Below are 19052 nucleotides of genomic sequence, written 5' to 3' on the forward strand. Positions count from 1 at the left end.
AGGTCATGACTCGTGAAAAAAGGAACGCTTCAGGCGTGTGCGTTGGGAGAGACGGTTGGTGTTTGAATATTTTTAATCATATTATTTTATTGGCAAATTACAAAAATAATAGTAAATTTAATTTTTTTGAAAAAAAATACCTATCGGCACTCCGAGTGCCGACTTCTTATGTGGCTGTGGGCCCTGGGACTTATCGACACACGAAGTGCTGATAAGTGGTGGGCCTAGTTAAAGGGGTGTCACGTATGCTGTTTGTGGTGTGAAGGGACTTGTCGACACTTCGTATGCCGATATGTGACGCGTCATTACTAGTTGGCCCCCGGAATGCCGACTGGTGCCACTTTAGGTCTATCAACACACATAGTGCTGATAGACCTATTTATATTCTCCGACCGTTGATTCCTCTATCACGCATGACCATTGCAACAGAGAGATGCGGCGGGCCGACGGGCGGTGGCAGGCCGACGAGTAGCGGCATACTGGAGGGTGACGGCAGACCGGTGAGTAGCGACAGGGTGGCAAGCGACGACAGCTACACCGGTGAGTTTTCTAGAAATAGTTAGAAAATAGGAATAGTTAGGAAATTTTGAAATTAGGAAAAACAGCATGATATAAAATTAGGAAATAGTTAGAAAAATATTAGGTGATTTAGAAAACATAATAAATGAGTTACAAATTAGGAATAGTTTAAAATATTAGAAAAACAGTAGAGAATAGTTAGAAATATTATTAGTACTTAGAAAATAATAGAAAAATATTTAGAAAATATTAGAGAAATATAGAATAAAGTAGATAATTTAGAAAAATAAGTATATGAATTAGAATAGAGTAGGTATGGTTTGGAAATTAGCTATAGACAGAAAATATAGTATAGTTAGTTATGAAATGTAAAATAGTTGAAAAGTTGAAATATTTTAGTAATTTAGAGTTGAAATATGTTATTTAATGTTCTTCAAAATTTTAATATTATTCTACGTAGAATAGAGAAGTTAGCATAGAGTATACATAGTTCGCACAATCTAGAATAGTTTGAAGTCGAATTGTTATGAATATGTAGTACAAATATTTCATAGTTATAGGATATTTAGAATGGAAATATAGTATAATTTTTTGGCAGCATTACATTTAGATTGATATAGTCAAAAGAAAGAGTATAGTAGTGATGATATTAGATGGTTATGTAGAATACAAGTGTTGAGGTTGAATAGATATTGCATTCGTTGATGTTGTTGTTGATTACAATTAATTAACTTGCTGACGTATAGTATGGTGGTTGAATTAGGGATGTCGATCGTATTGGGGCTCAAAGTTTTTTATGGCCCTAGATATATCATGTATTGTGACTGTGGGGTGGATTTGAGTAACTTTTAGTATGTGGACACATAATTGAGTAGTCCGGGAGAGATGCGGCAGGCCCATGTGTTAGGTTGGTTGTATACTCTGCTGCAAATTACATAGAAGAGAAGAGCGAGAAGAGCTAGTCCCACATAGTTCATATTGTTTGTGCCGGAGGTTATCGGACGTCGTCGAGCCTTCCACACACACCAGGCCTTCGCTGTGCTCTCAGGCTACGGTGCCACGCTTCTACACGAACCAGCGTTGACCAGCCACCATCGTCGTGGTACATGCTGACTCTTGGTTTTCGCTCTGGTGGTACATTTCTAAGTTTGTCACTCGCAATTTGATTGCCCGAGCTTTGCACCTTATAGTTTAATTAAAATGTGATGCACGATATTTTTGACATGGTGGAACCATGCAACAGTTTCAGGCTCCTTCAACACTACGTCCGGATCAACACACTCCCTCCCAAACGACTGGTTCACCATCATGCCCGACGAGAAGGGCCCGTCACAGACAGTGGAGGCACCTCTATCGATGCAACCATCACAGCCCAACCCTCCGCGCAAGCCCTTGACGTACTCCATGGACGATGTGCGACACAGAGCAGCTGGTCGGCGTAGGCAGGTGGGCGTGCCCAATAAGCGTGCCTGTGGCCATGACAACACCCCTTGATTACACCATTAGACAGTAACTTGACATATTTATGTTATTTCTATCATGTGATTGTCATGTCATGTAGGATGTTTATGTCGGTACTATGTTATAAAGCATGTCTTTATTACCTATGTTCTCGTTCGATCCCAAAGTATAGCATCATGCAATCGTATCCGCTTTATGCCTTTACAGAAGTAGCCTTTTGTGACGTATCTTTTTTAGATGTAGACTTTTCAGATGTAGACTTTTCAGAAGTAGACTTTTCAAATGTAGCCTTTTCAAAAGTAAGCTTTTCAGATGTTGGCTTTTCAGAAATAGACTTTTCATAATTAGGTTATTCAGACGTAACCTTGCTAGGAGTAGCCTTTTTTGACTCTGTTTTCAAGCAAAATCTTCATGGACTCAGTCCATAAATCAACACTAGTTTTCTGTACAAATAGCATCCTAGGAGCCAACTTGTCCCAACAAACCAAAGCCTTCTCCTCTAACAAAAATGGCCTCTGATCCTCCCCCGAAGAAGTCAATGCCAGATCTTTTTCCTGTTGGTGTCGAAGTTCTGCTGTGCTGGTGTGGAGACCTATGTAGGGTTCGAAAGTCCAACGACTTCTCGGACACCTATGACAGGAAGTTCATTATGTGCTCCAACTATGAGTACGACCCATCGCAGGGCAACATCTATGGCGGCTATCGTAGTCAGGTACTCACATATTACAGAAATAAAACACAACTATCTGTCGTTTACCATTTATGAAATTTTTCTTATTTCCTAGTCTCCGTTGCCACTATACGACTTCATATAGTGGATCGATAATGAGCAGAGTAAAGCAGATGTGTTCCTCTTGTACACACAACACCCGGCGGCATGGAGACGATTCCATGAAATGGAAGCCGGTGAGATGAGAGAGGCGACCCGTAAACGCCTACAGGAGGAAGAGCATAAGAGGAGAGAGGAGCAAAGCCGCCTCAAAGCGGAGGCGCGTGAGGCGGATAGGAGTGGAAGCACGAGAGGCTGCGATGAAGGGAAAGTACACACGCTGCATTCAATAGAGTGTCAACAGTAATCGGCTAGTTTCAATTCCCTAAGACATGTTAGATTTAGAATCGGTATATGTCTAGTTTACTTTCTAAATTGTACCATACATGCCAATATTGTCGTTACTTTATGTGTGTGTCTTATTTACATTCTTTAAGGCATGCTAGGTTTGTCGTCGATACATGCCTATGATAGAGTAAAAAATGTACCGAACATGCCACCATCACTGTTATAGTAGTGTATGGCCTTTGGTGGTTTCCGCACTTCAACATTTCAATAATACAAGCAATATTGTTTAGTTCCGACATATGTACACTGACTTTTGCTCTACATGTGCCTTGTTAAATGATATTTCCCAAATTAGTAAATAATATTACTAAAAAATCAAAAAATTACTGAAAGGACGCCTGTCGGTACTCAGTTTGCTGACAGCCATATAGGCATTCCAAGTACCGACAAGTCGGTCAGCTCTCCCCTTGGTCGACAGCTATATCGATGTCTAATCGAAGGCCTGTCAGCACGAAAAGTGCCGATAGGCCTTTTAGGCACCACATGCATGTTGACAGGACCCTGGACCCACTGCCACATAGGGTACCGGCACACACTACGTGGAAAAAGTCATTAGTGACGGGTCTCGTACCCGTCACTCTTATTGCATTACTAACGATAGGTCATTAGTGACGGGTGATGACCTGCCACTAATGAGGTCATCAGTGAAGGGTCATAATCGTAACTCGTCACTAATGTTCAGCCATTAGCGACGGGTTGTAACCATGACCTATCACTATTGACTGAACATTAGTGACGAGTTGTAATCTTGATTCGTCACTAATGATCGATGAATATTTTTTGTATTATTTAGACACAGAAAAAGTAAAAAAATATATTTTTCACCCGAGCCATCCCAACATAGTCCATCCCATATGCATCACAAGACACATTTTTTCACATCGTTTTCAAGTATGCATTCCATGGGAATCAAACCCACGACCTCCTCCTCACGTGTGTAGCCACCTTACCATCTCTGCTATCACGTGGTTGTGATAGAAACAAGATATTTTATCCTTTTAACCTTCTTTGCCGAAGGTCATTAGTGACATGTCATAACCATGACCTATCATGAATGACTAATTTTGCCAAATTTCATCGAGGGTTATAATTTGATAGGTGACCCGAAGTGCATTCGGTAAAACGGGTATAACTTTTGCATACGGACTCCGATTTTGATGTTTTTTTTTACTTTACAGACATCTAAGAAAAGTTACATCCATTTCTCCCCCACTTCGTCGGGTTTGGAGAATTTTTCGAGGCCAAAAACTACTTTGAAGATTGAGTTCTCACCCCTAGAAGCTTCTGCACTATTTTCGGAACACGCGTTTGTGTCCATAGCTGTCACACTTTACATCAAACTTAAGTAGAAATATACAATAGTTCCTATTCTAGTGTTGCTAAGTTAAAAAAAAGAGAAAAATAAAATAAAAATAAAAAAATATTTGTGAATACCGTCGTTAGTAACTGGAGTTGGTCATTAGTGATAGATTACAAGTTGACCCGTCACTAATGACTGGTATAGGACGACTTATCACTAATGAATGGATCATTAGTGTTGGATCAAGTTGTGACTTGTCACTAACGACTGGTCTAGGACGACCCGTCACTGATGACCTTATCATTAGTGACGGGTCACAACTTGACTCGTCACTAATGACCGATCTAGGACGACCTATCACTAATGACCTAGTCATTAGTGACGGGTCACAACTTGACCCGTCACTATTATCATCAGATGACCTAGTCATCAGTGACGGGTTACAACTTGACCTGTCACTATTATCATCACTGACGGGTCATATTACGATCCGTCACTAATGACCACTCATTAGTTACTGATCTATGTCTGGTCCCGATCAGAAGGGACATTAGTGACGCGTCCTTATTAGACCTGTCACTAATAGGACATTAGTGATGCGTGTTGAGCAGCCGTCACTAATATGGTGTCTTCTTTGCTGGTTTCTTACATAGTGACGTGGAGTGCCAATATATCCCTAGTCAACCCTCCGTATACCGACAGGTACGTATTCTTACAACTTTTTGAATTTGGCTATTATTTTTACAATTTCTTTAATAAAAAAATATTATTACAAAAATTAATTGATGTTCTGTGTTTTTTAATTAACACATGGGCTCACCTCTTAGATCCAGCCAGGTTCTAAACATTTGGTGAGTTTGAACAAGAAAACATTAGTACATGCAGAGCCTATCTTAGGACCAATCTCGGTTCCATACATTGGAGATGCCCTTAGTATGAGCAAAGCTAGAATAGCTCTTGCCTTAGATCCAAACACACCCCAAAATCAGCAATGTTCCTTGGTTCCGGGAAGGGAAATTTTTATGGATATGTGCGCATGTCTTATCATGACCGTTCCTCACAGTCGGGCTCGTGAAGCTGGGCCTGAGGTTGCGATGAAGGGAAGTTGTCACGGCTCAGAGTTTCTAGAACATGTAATTAAGTGCTAATGGGCATCATTAGCATCATTTGTTTTGTTTTGAGCAGTGTAGACATGCAATGTGAAATTTAACCGAATTTGGTTAAACCAGGGTTAACTGATGCGTTGTGAAGCATCTCCTAAAACTTCTATAGAACCTAGGGCTGGTGATAATTTTAGAAATTAGTAGATGCCAGGAGGAGAATATAAATGAATTTTTCCAAATTTTTGGGGATTGTTTTCAAGGCGTAAAAATCAGCACAAGTTTGAAAAGCTTGCCTATTTGGAGAATTTTCATTTAAAATTGGTGCAGGCTTTCTGAGTCAAACAAGTTCAAATGGGTTCCTTATGAGTTTTAGTTTCCAGCAAAATTTGTTTTGCAAATTTTGGACTTTGGGAAGGTGTTCAAATGGATGGCTAAAGTGGTGGAGATATTTTTGCCTGGCGGTTACTGTTCATGCGGGACCCACTCGTCATCCTCCCTCCTCACTCAGCCGCGCTGCTTCCAGAGCGCGGCGCCGGCTTTGTTGACTTCCGCGGCCGGCAAACCCAGCACGCCGTCGAGTCACCGGCCGAGCCTTCGAGTGGAAGCGTCGTCGGCCTTAACCCCCCCCCCCCTGGACGCTCTCTCGTGGTGTCTCTCTTCTCTCTTCCTCACTTGCTCTCCCTGTCGCCCAGCACACCTCAGAGCAGAGCCACGTTGCGCCGCGCCGCCGGCCAAATCCGACGCGCCGTCGACGGTTTCCATCGAGCCCGAGCCCCGTGGAGCCGCAGGGAGGAGCGCCCCGAGCTCCTCCGCCGTTTCCCCTCTTTCCCCGGCCGTTTCCTGCGCAGATTGGAGCCGCCCGCGTCTTCTTCCCCAACGGTGGCAACCGGGCTCCGCCGTCTCCCGTCGCCCCGCTGTTCTACAGCCTCACCGGCCTAACCCACTGCACGGTGAGCTTCCCCATGCTCCTGTACGCCTTATGCGCGCGCCGTCTTCTCTCTGCCCGGTCGCCGGCACGGTGTTCCGCGGTGGTTGAATCACCGCCGCCTCCCCACGCACGCCGCCGGTCGGGCCGCCATCGAGCTCGTCGGTCGGGAAGCGCGCCGTTAGGTCTACGCGCTCACGTAGAACGTGTAGGTGTGCTCGGCCGGGCTTGTTGTGCCGCCGCCGTGCTAGTCTTGCCCCTCGCCACCGCTCGCCGTGCTCCGGCCGTCGCCGGCGTAGACGTGTGCCCCCGCCGTAACCACGTGCTCGCGCTAGTGCCGTTTTCACCCTCGGCTGGGACATCCAGGCCGCCGTTCGCCGCCGGCGACGTCGCTCGAGTTGCCGGCGCGCTGTATACTGGGCGCGGGTCGATTTTGACTCGGCTCAAAATGCGCCGGCCCCACTGTCAGTCACAGCGGCTGGCCGAACCCGAGTGGAGAATGGTTTTGGATATTTTAGTATTCGGAAAAATAGGAAAATGCGAAATTGGGTATTTGTTGAACTAATAAATCGGTTGAAGCTTTGTAAAATGCATAAGAAATGGAATGTGGCTCCAAATATTGTAAAGCAAATTTTGTTAACTTTATATGCTCATGCTCTACTTGTTAAAATTGTTAGTGACCATGAAATATATTCTGGAATTTCTTTAGTTAATGTAATGTGCTTAAAGCCCCATTAATTCATAACTAAATATTGGTGACTCCAAAATGGATGAAATCAATTCTATAAATCTTGTTAGTTTATTCCCTGTTAATAAAAATATGTACCTTCATTTTTAGCGTAGTTAGCATTCTAGATTGATTTAAGCCTTAGTTATGCGTTAATTAATCCGAGGATAATTGAATGGTTAACCCTAATCTCAATTAGGAAATCGTTAGTGCGTTAAACTCGTACCGCGGCGTTTTACACTGTTATCACAGACTATGAAACGTCATTCTTTGCATAACATTTATTGCATTGCACGCGTTATTCTCTCAGGGAACTTCGACCCGGCAAACGAGGCGAACGAGGCTGTCCCCGGAGGTTCCCGCAGTGGTGATCGTGACTCGGGTAGCTGTGAGCAGCAGCAGCTAGGGCAGCAAGGCAAGCATCATTCATATTGCACCGTGTCTACTTGAAAATTTAATATGTTATCTACGCTTATGTATACATTGCATGTGTCGGGTACCGAGTTGGGTAGAACCTATGCCGATGCATTATCCTATTTCGGTCACGTGTCATGTGTTGTTCCTAGGAGCCTAGTGGTGTCGTCGAGGTCTAATTATAGTTCGCTATGCTTAGTGGTACTTAGGCTTTCCGGTAGAAGTCGACGACGGCGTCCACCGTTGTCGCGAGCCTAGGGCTTATTACTTGTTCACACTTATAGTTGTGTTGATGATGAGTCGGTTTGGTGAGTGGTGAGTTGAGACGAGGTGTGGGCGGTGTTAGGGGTGTCATCTGCTCACGAGGAGTCCTCAGGCAGTTCGGGAAGGGAACCCGGACACCGTAGACCGCTTGCACCGGTTAAGCACCGACCGTCGGTGTAGTCGGCTTTAGCACTTACCTTACTCACCACATGCTGATATAATGGTAGGCGAGCTGATTACCTTCGCAGACGTGGTCATGTGGGCCTCGTCATAGACGGTGTGAGTCCGGTTTGAGTCCGGGCTTTTAGCGGTGTTAGTTTGCTCGGGGAGTAGTTCTAATACCGCCGTGCCGAGCTATGGTTGATCCACATGGTTGGGGCTGGTTGGGAAAGGTTGTCACGGGTACCCTATTGTGTGCATCTTAGCGGGTGGCACAAGCCGTATGGTCCCTGTGTCGTGTGGGTCCAGGAGTATCCCCTGCAGGGTGTATAATCAGTTCGAACTGCCGCGCTCTCGGTCATGAGCATCGCTATCGCTTATCTCCACCGAGCGACCATGTTTTGGTCGTAGAGTTTCGATGTGGGTTGTGGCATGGTTGGTTTGGGTGGTTTGGTCGGTATGTGGTCGGTGGTTTGGTGGTAATGGTTTACCTTTATACACTTGTTGTTTTCATATCTGTTGTGGTCAGTTAGTTGGCAGAGTTTGAGTGGGTGGCCGGTTAAGTCAGTTGCTTACACCTAGAGTCTAGGTTGCTTACCGCTTAATGAACTTAAACATGTCTTAATCCTTGCTACAGCTTTAAATGCATGATCCTTGGAGTCGAGAATATATATACTCATACTGTGTAAGACTTGCTAGTACCTTCGTACTAAGGGGTGCTGCCCTTAAGTTGTTTTCAGGTTCTCAGGTTGGCGAGGAAGAGGCGGTGTTCGGCTACTTTGTGCCTGCCGATCAGGGTGGCGGGCAGGAGTAGCACCTTCTACTCCGAACTCCGGCGCTTTTGGTATGGAGCCTAAGGGCATGCGGCTCCATACTCTTTTGTTGTATAGGTTTTTCTTCCGCTGCATAGTTGTTGTTGTTCCTCTTTTGTTGTAAATTGTGGAAGCAGTTGCATGTTTAATAATTGTAATCCAGTTTAATTATTTGCTCTCTATTAAACTGTGTTGTGATATTTGAGTTGGAAGGCATGTGTTCCGATCCTGGGCACAAAACACGTGCCGAGACTACCGGAATGGTATTCTGGTTAATCGTCGAGGTTGTGATCATGAATAATGATCCTCCTGATGATTAGTTAGAATACTATTTGGACGGTTCCTCACAGAAGTACACACGCTGCACTCAATAGAGTGTTAGCAGTAATCGGCTAGTTTCAATTCCCTAAGGTCTAATTGGCTAGTTTCAATTTTCTAAGGTATGTTAGGTTTAGAATCAGTATATGTCTAGGTTACTTTCTAAATTGTAACGTACATGTCAATATCATCGTTACTTTTTGTTTGTGTCTTATTTAAATTCCTTAAGGCATGCTAGATTTTTCGGCGATACATACGTATAATGGAGTGAAAAATGTACCGAACATGCCACCATTACTGTTACAATCGTGTATGGCTTATGGTGATTCCCGCACTTCAATATTTCAATAATACAAGCGGTATTATTTAGTTCCAACATATGTACATTGACTTTTGCTTTACATGTGGCTTGTTAAATGATTATTTCCAAATTAATAAATAATATTACTAAAAAAAACTAAAATGACACTTGTCAGTACTCAGTTTGCCAACAGCCCTATCGGCATTCCACGTATCGGCAAGCCGATCGGCTCTCCCCTTAATTGACAGCCATATCAGTGTCCAACTGGAGGTCTGTCAGCATGTAGAGTGCCGATAGGTCTTTTTAACACCACATGCGTGCCGATCGGACCCTAGATCCACTGTCACGTAGGGTGTCGACACGCAGAGTACCGACAGGTACGTATTCTTACAATTTTTTTGAATTTAACTATTATTTTTACAATTTTTAATAAAATAATATTATTAAAAAATTCATTGATGTTATGTGTTTTTTAATTAACACATGGGCCCACCTCTTAGATCCAGCCATGTTCTAAACATTTGGTGAGTTTGAACAAGAAAACATCAGTACATGTAGGCCAACCTCGGTTCCATACATTGGAGACCCCAAAATCAGCAATGTTCCTTGCTTCCAGGAAGGGAAATTTTCACGCATACGTACGCATGTCTTTATCGCGACTGTTTAGTTGCATTTCCCTTTGCTCCCGCTGCAATAATCTACGACATGATTCACGTCACAGCCTTGAATTGTCGATTGAAAATCTGACTGACTAGATGAGGTCCCTTTGGCCGCCGGTCCGCGTCCCCTGCCAGGGGGTTGAACCGATCCTCAAAGCGCACATTGTCCGCCCAATTCAAGCATGCAAATGCAATGGACTTTTCTTCTGTGGCTGTGGCTGTGCCTGTGGATCTCATATAATGCACCGCACTACACGGCCAAACTAAGCGACTTGTCCGATGAGTGTGCCAAGACATTTGCCAGCTGCAGTGCCGGACTGCCGGTAACGTACGTTCCTCAGTTGCTGGATTTTGTTAAATATCACCCTTGCGTTCTGACATCAGTGGTTTTCCTTTCGCGTGATGATGATTCCATGCATGGCAGAAATTAAACTTTTTTTGTTTGTTTGTTTTTGTAGTGGGCTCTGGTTAGGCTGTTTGTTGTTCGTGCTCTCTCTCTATATATATTCAGCATGTCTTCTCTTTGTTGCAGCTATGGTGCTTTATTCCATAGTTGCTCCCTCTGACAGACGCCATGCATAGCGAAACTTTTTGCTTTTTTGGACCTTCTCAGTGGCGCATGCATAATTAGTTAATTGTATATACCCCTTTGTTGGCCCATCACTGGTGTGTTTGTTTGCACCTGTAGCAATCAGGATGCTGCGTTGAAATGCTTCTAGAAGCAGAGCTAGATCGACATGGATGGATGGACCTTCTGCACCAGCTCAGACGTGGACGGACGAGTCAAGATCGAAGCAGCTACTCAAGCGCGGGGCCGCCAATCCCTGATCGCTTTGGCGTCGAGGCGGCGGTGTCTTGATTGCTTGTTCGGAGGGGAGAGCGCAAGCCGTGGCATCTCCCGTGTGCACGCCTGTGCATGGCCGGGGGACGTACGGCGCCGTTCCCTCGCCGGCGTTGCCGCCGGCTCGTCAGTCCGAGCAGCTGGCTCTGCTTCCTATAAGAGCGTGTATAATGGTACGTTTAGAGTAGATGCTTATAGAAAAAATGAGATTTTTTTTTTCATAATTGCACTGGCGCAAGTATGGATTTTAATTTTGTTTTATTTTTTTTCATTGGTGAAAAGATTGTAGTTTGGGAAATATCTCTAAAATTTTGGTCATCTTTTATTCTTTGTTCTGTTAGTCACATATGTTGGTGAAACAAAATTTTAAAATTAAATATTTCATTCCTCTTTAAAATTCTCAAAATTTTACTAAAAATTCTACGAAATTTTACTCCCTAAACATATGTACTTAGTTAGAGGGTAGGATGCTTATATAAAAACCATTACTTATATTAGTGTTAATAAGATAGTTAACTATATTGAAGTATTTGTATTCTTTGTCTATAATAAAAACTATAATTTTTATATACATATTTAATAATTTTTTCTTTAAACATCTGGCTATAAGTACTTAGTATTTTTTTACCCTAATGCCGTCCCGTCCAAACACATTTTTAGTTCGTAAGGACCCCGCGAAGAGAATGATCATATCTACCGTTTCTTTCAAAAAAAAAAAAGAAAACGAAAAAAAGAAAGGCACAAGGCAGCAAGCAACTTTGCACGCGAAGGCACGGACCTATCGAACCCGTCCTGTTCGTCAGATGAGAAACTGACGGCTCAGATCGCTCTCTGCAGCAACAAGGGAAGACGTACGGGCCAGCAAGGAAGCCGGCCTAGTCGCGGGGCCCAGCCGTCAGTCGGCGACTCTTGTCACGGCGACTTCTCAACCGATGGCCTGCGGGGCCCCACGTCGTCACATTCATTCGCGCCGGACGCGCTTGCATGTGGTGTGGGGCCCGGCGTTGCTAGTAGGGAAGGGCAATAATCCGCAAACCGAAAAAAGAAAACCAATTCAAATAACTGATTTTTGTGGTTTTTTTGGGTTTACGATTTCATGTTCGATTTCTAAAAAACGATACTAACTGAAAATTAACGTAAACTGAACAAATAGTAAAATGGATTATTCAGTTTGGTTTCGGTTTTTTTTGGTTTTCAGATTATTCATCCATCGCTAGAGGCCGTTGACCTTTTAGCTTGATTCACAATGAAGCCATCAATCTATGGACGCCGTTGCGTCCTGTCGCGGCTTGCGCCGGACATCAAGGCAACATTTTCTTAATAAACAAAGAAAAAGTTATTACTGTCTCTGCGAGGATTATGCACCGGAGGCGCTCACAGAATATGAAGCCTAGCTGTTCCGATATTTTCTAAGCCCAAGCTGCTTTTGGTGAAAATAATAATTCTATAAGTTAGTGAAACATGCGTGTGGAACACATAGACAAGCTGGTTCCAAAGCGGTAACAGTAGCCGATGAAGTGATGTGTAAGTGGGTAACACGCAAACAATCTGCTTTATTTATTAATCCCATTGCTAGCTGTTCTGGAAGCCCGTTGCCCTTTCTTCAACCCGCGGATTCTGTATCCTCTCGCGATGCAACCAGACGGAGACGCACGTACGGATGGATCGCCCAAGATCCATGGCGACGTCAAGATCACTGTGACGCGACGAATCCGGTGGGCGCCGCCCGGCTGACCCGCACGTCGGTGCAATGAATGGCGCGCCATCGATTCCGCGCGCGCTTCTCTCAGTTACCAAGCGGTGGGAACATGGCCATCAATATCTCTCTCTAATAATATAATATTTCTTTTCAAGATACAAAGAAAATACATCATATAATTCACATACACATATGTGTATTCATATATTATAAGAAATTGAAAGGCTTGGGACTTTCAGTACATTATCTTGTACAGTATCATTGAACGTGCAAGTGTGTATTTTATCCTAACTTAACCCGAGGTAACTTAACCCGAGTTTAACCTGAGTATGATTAAGTATCTGCATCTAGCGAAGCTCGAACGCAGTGAACATCATCGCACACTAGATGACTTATCAAACAAGCTACGGCTCGCTCTATAATAATACAATGCTTACTCCAGTGATGGCATAGGCCGGCCGGGGCCGATCGAGTCGACATTGGCTCCAAGTTCTCCGGTGGAAGAATATTAGTGTACCCGCGGGCATGGCAACCAGAATCGAGAAACGAATAGCTTCGTTCTCGTACCCTCGATGGCCATGCCGAGCAAAGAAGATATGCTTCTGCTGGTAGGCCCTCTGGAATGATGATTGATTTTGAGAAGGAAGCGTCAATAGCATGAAATGAAACGCTGGCACGTACTAGATAGAACCCAAGGACAAAGGCTTCTAGAAGCACGCACTCCCATCATCCCTGATCTGATGGCGACCGTTCTCCCTCCACCTCACTACTCCCCCCACCCCACATGAGCCGTCTGCCTGTCCCCTCGACGTCCTCGTCCGAATCCCATCTCATCACCGACCGGCCCCCAATTCTCCGAACGCTGATCGCGAAATTAAACGGATAACGCTGCCTGCGAGATACTATCAGACTAACCTGTTTGGATAGGTTTAAAAACGGTTTCTTTTTAAAAGAATTAGAAGTTATATAAATGGTTGATTTTTAACCTCGATTTTTAATGCCTTTTGATTGATTGAGAAAGCGATTGTGCTTAAAATTAACTAAAATGTGAGAAGATGAATTTTTATAGTTTTTGTGTGCTATGAAGTTAAAAGTTTATTGTAAAAAGATAACAACTAAAATTTAACAGCCATAATCGCTTACTCAACTAGCCAGAATCTACGAAGCCACAGCCTATCCTAAAGGAGTCTAAGGGTCTGTTTGGTAGAGCTTTTCTGATTTAAATTATCTAGAGGAAGTGATTATACGAGGAAAATGATTATGTGATTGGAAGTGATTCTTTAGTGATTTTTTAGAGTGAGTGATTATCTGAAGAAAGTGATTATGTGGCTGAAAGTGATTCTCTAGGGTAAATTTTATAGAGAAAGTAATTCTGTGTGAGATGTGAATCAGAAAAAGTTAAAATTTTTAGCTCACAATAACTATTTTATTTTAAAAAATTATTCCTATAAATTCCACTTAAAGAGCCAAAAATTGAAAACTGTTGTTTAGCATAGTTTCTTTTAACTCAACTCTCGAAGTTGCTTTAAAAGCTCTACCAAACAGACCATAGGTACTTTATTTGCTATTAGGATATAAATTGGTGAAGCTAAGAGTACCCACCGACCTCTTTAGTTTAATTAATTACACTAGTTTTTTAAAAATTTACTCAATTTAAGAAAATACTATTATTGATTAAACTAAAAATTATCGGTGGGTATTTAGGTTCACGAATTTACTCTGTACTTGCTATTACACCTGGGTATAAGTCCTTGACTAAAAAAACAAAAAGAAGAGCTGGGTGGCCTCATTTTTCCATGGAAAAACCGGCGCCGATGTTCTCTCGTCTGAAGCTAGCCAAGAGAGCAGCCAGCAAGCTGGGAAAAGGAAAATGTGCGTCTAGTCAAACCAGGGATAAGGATTTACTACTGCTGCTAGTGTGCTATGCTGCCCAGTCAGTATCTTGGGGATAAGATTAGTGATGCTGATGAATCTCTCGCAGTCGCAGCACCTTAAAGTGGCGCCGATGTTCTCTTTTGTCTGGAGCTGGCTAGCCAAGAGAGCAGCCAGCAAGTTGGGCAAAGGAAGATGTGCGTCTTGTCAAACCAGGGATAAGATTAAGTGAACTACGCTGCTCAGTCAGTATCTTGGGGATAAGGTCAAGTGATGCTGATGAATCTCTCGCAGTTTCAGTACCTTAGCTTCGGGATCGATCATAGCACTGGGAGTTGTAAAGATGTTCTAAGGAGTGAATTAGTATATTTAAAAATCTAAATTAAATTAGTTTTAAAAACTTTACGAGATAAAACTATATCAATTTATATCTAAATATGCTATATGTTTATCTAGTGTCTCTACTCTATCGTTTAAGAGAATTGTTACCTACTCTAGCAAAGTAAATTGCAAGAATGTAAACGTAAAAACGTAAATAAGGTAGAAAGACAAAATCAACACAAAATTTTTTTATCACGTGTTATCGATGACATAAATACCACTTTAGTCCATGTTGAAGCTCCACCAAGAATATGCTCTCGGTCGGTATCTGATCATGACTTTTGACGCACCAAACCACCAAGACAAGATCTCAAACCGGATGAGCCGTCAAGCCACAAAGATAAGGCCTCACCACTAGCCTCTCTTCCGGTCACTTGCTACCGTGATCACTTCGGAGCTTGAGCTACCAAGCAAGGATCTTCGTGTCCCCGTACACGTATCTTGCCGCCGCTCCATACCAAATCAGAGGGTCAACAAGCTTGAGCAACTCCGGCTCAAGTTGCTGACGAGTCACTAAGACTTCAAAGCACCGGCGTACCACTTGGTATAAGTTAGGATCACTCTTTGATCCACTCTCTAGGCAGCAATCACCTAGCAACACACTCTGTAGGCTTATAAGCACTAAGACTCACTAATCTTATGCTTAATTATTTTGGATGACCAATTTAAACATTTTAGGGGCTTGGATGTCTTTTCAAGTATATATGAGTTTCTCTAGACAGCAACACCCTCAAATGACTAAGTGGAGATAATATTTATAGTCTTAAAATCGCGCACTAGCCATTAACCTAATGGCTCAAAAAAGCTGTTAACACTGAATTGTCCGGTGACAACAGTTGTACAATCACCGGATAATTCAGTGAGTATATCATCAGAAAACTAGCCGTTGGATTCCACTCAAAGTCATTTTGAACACCGGACACTCCGGTGTATAAATCATCTTCATCACCGGACTATACGGTGAGTACATTTGAATTATCCGAGCCTCTGCAGCCTCTATGTGTAAATTTCTCATGTGTAATCCTCCGGTGTACACATTACCTATCACCGGACTATCCAGTGAGGTATTCTTCGATCTTCAACTTTTAGAAACATTTATGTAGGAAATACTCCAGTGTGAAGTATCCGGTGTGTACAACACAGGCACCAAACCTTCCGGTGAGTTGATCTTCATTCTTTTGTGCTTGGATTTTTCTCTATAAAAATTAGTCTGGTGTGATCCTTCGGTGATCACCGGACCATCTAGTGAAGACATTTGCATTATCTCCTTTGTCAACAATACTCTGCTGCTTTTACCCATTTGACACTAGACCACCTGGTGAGGTAAAGCTGCCTCTGAACACAAAGCTCCAGTGCGTACAATTTTTCCAGCATTGAACCATTCGGTGAGTATATTTTTCCTGTGACTTCTTCAATTCAACCAAACTTTTTTCTCGGCTATGGTGGTTTCTTGATGTATCGCATCAATGAGACCTACTAACATATATTCTTGACAAACATGTTAGTCCCAATAACTATGTTATCATTAATCACTAAAAACACAATCATAGCCTAATAGGGTCATTTTCGCTACAATCTATCCCTTTTTTGTGATTGATGACAACACAATCAAAATAAATAGCAAATAATAAATAATGCCAATTGTAAAGAGCACAAAACCTTATTATATTGCTTAGATGCATGTTCTTACTACTTAGTCCCCTTTTATTGTGGCTCATCCTTTCTTCATTCCGTTATCTTCCTTGATCGACTTATGTAATACTTTCTATATTGCATGCTTTTGATACCAAATGCAGATGAGTATCTTTATCAACTTTGACATCTTGTTTGTTCTCCACAAGGCATGTCTCTTACTTTGGTCGTCAAACTTCTTTCCTTTTGTCAACAATCTCAAAAAGAGCTATAAACACATGTTGAGCTCGAGGAAGAGCGTTATAGCACATGAGAGAGATCTTCATAAATCATTATCCAATAAAATGATACCAATCGAAAAAATATACTAATTGTAAGAGTAGGAGACGTTGATATTAATTGAAAAGGACAAACAATGATCATAATTTATGAAACTCATATAATATGATTAAACTCTCTCTATATGTGTGCATATATATGATAAAAGAGAGACATATGCACAACTAGATAACTATGTCAAGATAGAAGTTTAAGTCATATTATGCATGAAGATATCTTAAATGAACAAATAAATTGACAATGAAACCAAATGAAGCCTTGAAGTATTGCATGCCTTCGAGGACTTGTTGATTACTCCATAAAACTATAACAGATACAACTTGCAACACATGGTAGTCTTAAGATTACAACCTATAGGATATTCTCTCCCTAAATGTGTGCATATAAATATTAAATACTTGTGAGAGATATGCACTTGTTATTTATAATAATAGAGAATTTATCCTATAGATTAAACTTGTGGCACATAAAAGATATCAATTATAAAACTAGTGCCATGACAAAAACCTATCACTAATAAGCCATGTAGATTGCTCATGGGTTAGAAAGAAACACAAGAAGCCTACCATAAGATAAACCTACACTAGGTATTGCAATAAATTCAAATATGCATATGTAATATTAGACAAGGCAATGGTTCAAAAAGCATGTACAAAAATCTAGCTACCATTACCTCATTACCTTTAGATAAGGATTTGGATATATGATGATCATGATATTCATCAATACGCCTTATCTTGTATACTTGGTTTCTTTGCTTAACCCTTCACTTCATCTTGTGAGCCAAGTCTCCAAATCCCTGAGCTGATCCGTGTGCTTCAAGTCTTCTTTGTAACCCAAACTGATCGGAGCCCTTTTAATATTGGTGATGACTTACTTAGGCACCCAAATAGGTTGGTTCCACCCCCGCTTCTTTCTCCTAATCTTGTGTGCAATCACCTTATCATCGTTCTTCTTCTTGAGCTTGTAGTTGTTGCTCTTGGTCTTGATCTTGCAGTTGGGTTTGGTGTAGATGTTGAAGGTCTTATTGGAGATGTCCGTCTTCTTCTTCTTCTTCTTGATCTCCTTCTTGACTTACTTGCATTGGAAGGACTTGTAGCCTTCTTGATGGCACTTGAAGTATATTACGGTGGATCTCTCCGCAAGCTTATTCACTATAGTAGCACGATTATCTTGAGGAGGTTGGACATGTTCTTTGCCCTTTGATCCTGCCAAGTCCTTCTTGAGCCCTTCCACTTCTTACTTGAACTCATCATTTTCTTGCTTGAGCTCATCATTTTCTTATGCAATGAGTTCATTAGATGGTTCTACAAGAATATTCTCAACACATATCTCATTGCAAAGGTATAAACTAGATAAATCAATTAAATCAACATAAGAAGTGCAAGTATCTACCTTATGATTGAAATTAAATTGAGAGATAGATTGCATCAAAGGAACCTTAGGTTGAGATTCGATACACTCAAATTTTTCCTTAAGCTCTTCATGCCCTTGTTTAACAATTTGAATTTACTCAACAATTATTTATCATTGAAAATAAATGTAGCATAAATGTTATTAAGTGTATTGAATTTCTTAATTTCTTTAGATTGTTTCTTTAAGGTCATTTGTTTCTTATTGATCAAATCAAGAAGTTCTTATTAAGAGAGGGAATCCTCATCAGATTCATCATCACTTACATCGCTTTCTATATATTTGATCTTAAGGTACTTGCGTGATGACGACTTGCGTGATGACGACCTTGAGAAAGAGCTTCTCTTTAAGGAGTGGGTGGTGAAGCTCTCATCACTTGAACTTGAATCTTCGTTACCGCTCACCCATGTTCCTATGCTTGCGAATGTTTTGGCTCTTCCTTTGTCTCCTTCTTGATCTTAGTCTTCTTCTCCTTCTTGATATGATCAATAGTTTTGACCCAGTCTTTCATGAAGATTCGATGATCAATCTTGGTATTGATCTTTTTGATGTTTTTCTCCACTTGATAGATGAACTTGGTGACTTCGGGATCCATCTCTTCATCGCTTGATGTGCTTTGGCCATCATCTTCATTGCTTTCTTCATCTTCATCTTCATATCCATCATCTGCGCTTGAGCTTGACTCTTGCTCTTGCCTCCTCATCTTTACCTTCATGTGTTCATGATCATCTCATCGGCGGTGATCTTGTTGAGCACTTATCTTGGAGTCATCTTCTTGATGTCGTTATTGTCGTAG

General features: G+C 41.9%; 1 long non-coding RNA gene across 1 annotated transcript; it reads left to right on the top strand.

The window, feature by feature from the left end:
- Positions 1-10278: 10278 nt before the first annotated feature.
- Positions 10279-11248, top strand: LOC133886190 (uncharacterized). Its single transcript, XR_009903365.1, has 2 exons — positions 10279-10407; positions 10768-11248. It is a non-coding gene; the product is annotated as an uncharacterized LOC133886190 (long non-coding RNA).
- Positions 11249-19052: the final 7804 nt, after the last annotated feature.

The sequence above is a fragment of the Phragmites australis genome, chromosome 12 (genome assembly GCF_958298935.1).
Source record: "Phragmites australis chromosome 12, lpPhrAust1.1, whole genome shotgun sequence".
NCBI classification, from domain to species: domain Eukaryota; kingdom Viridiplantae; phylum Streptophyta; class Magnoliopsida; order Poales; family Poaceae; genus Phragmites; species Phragmites australis.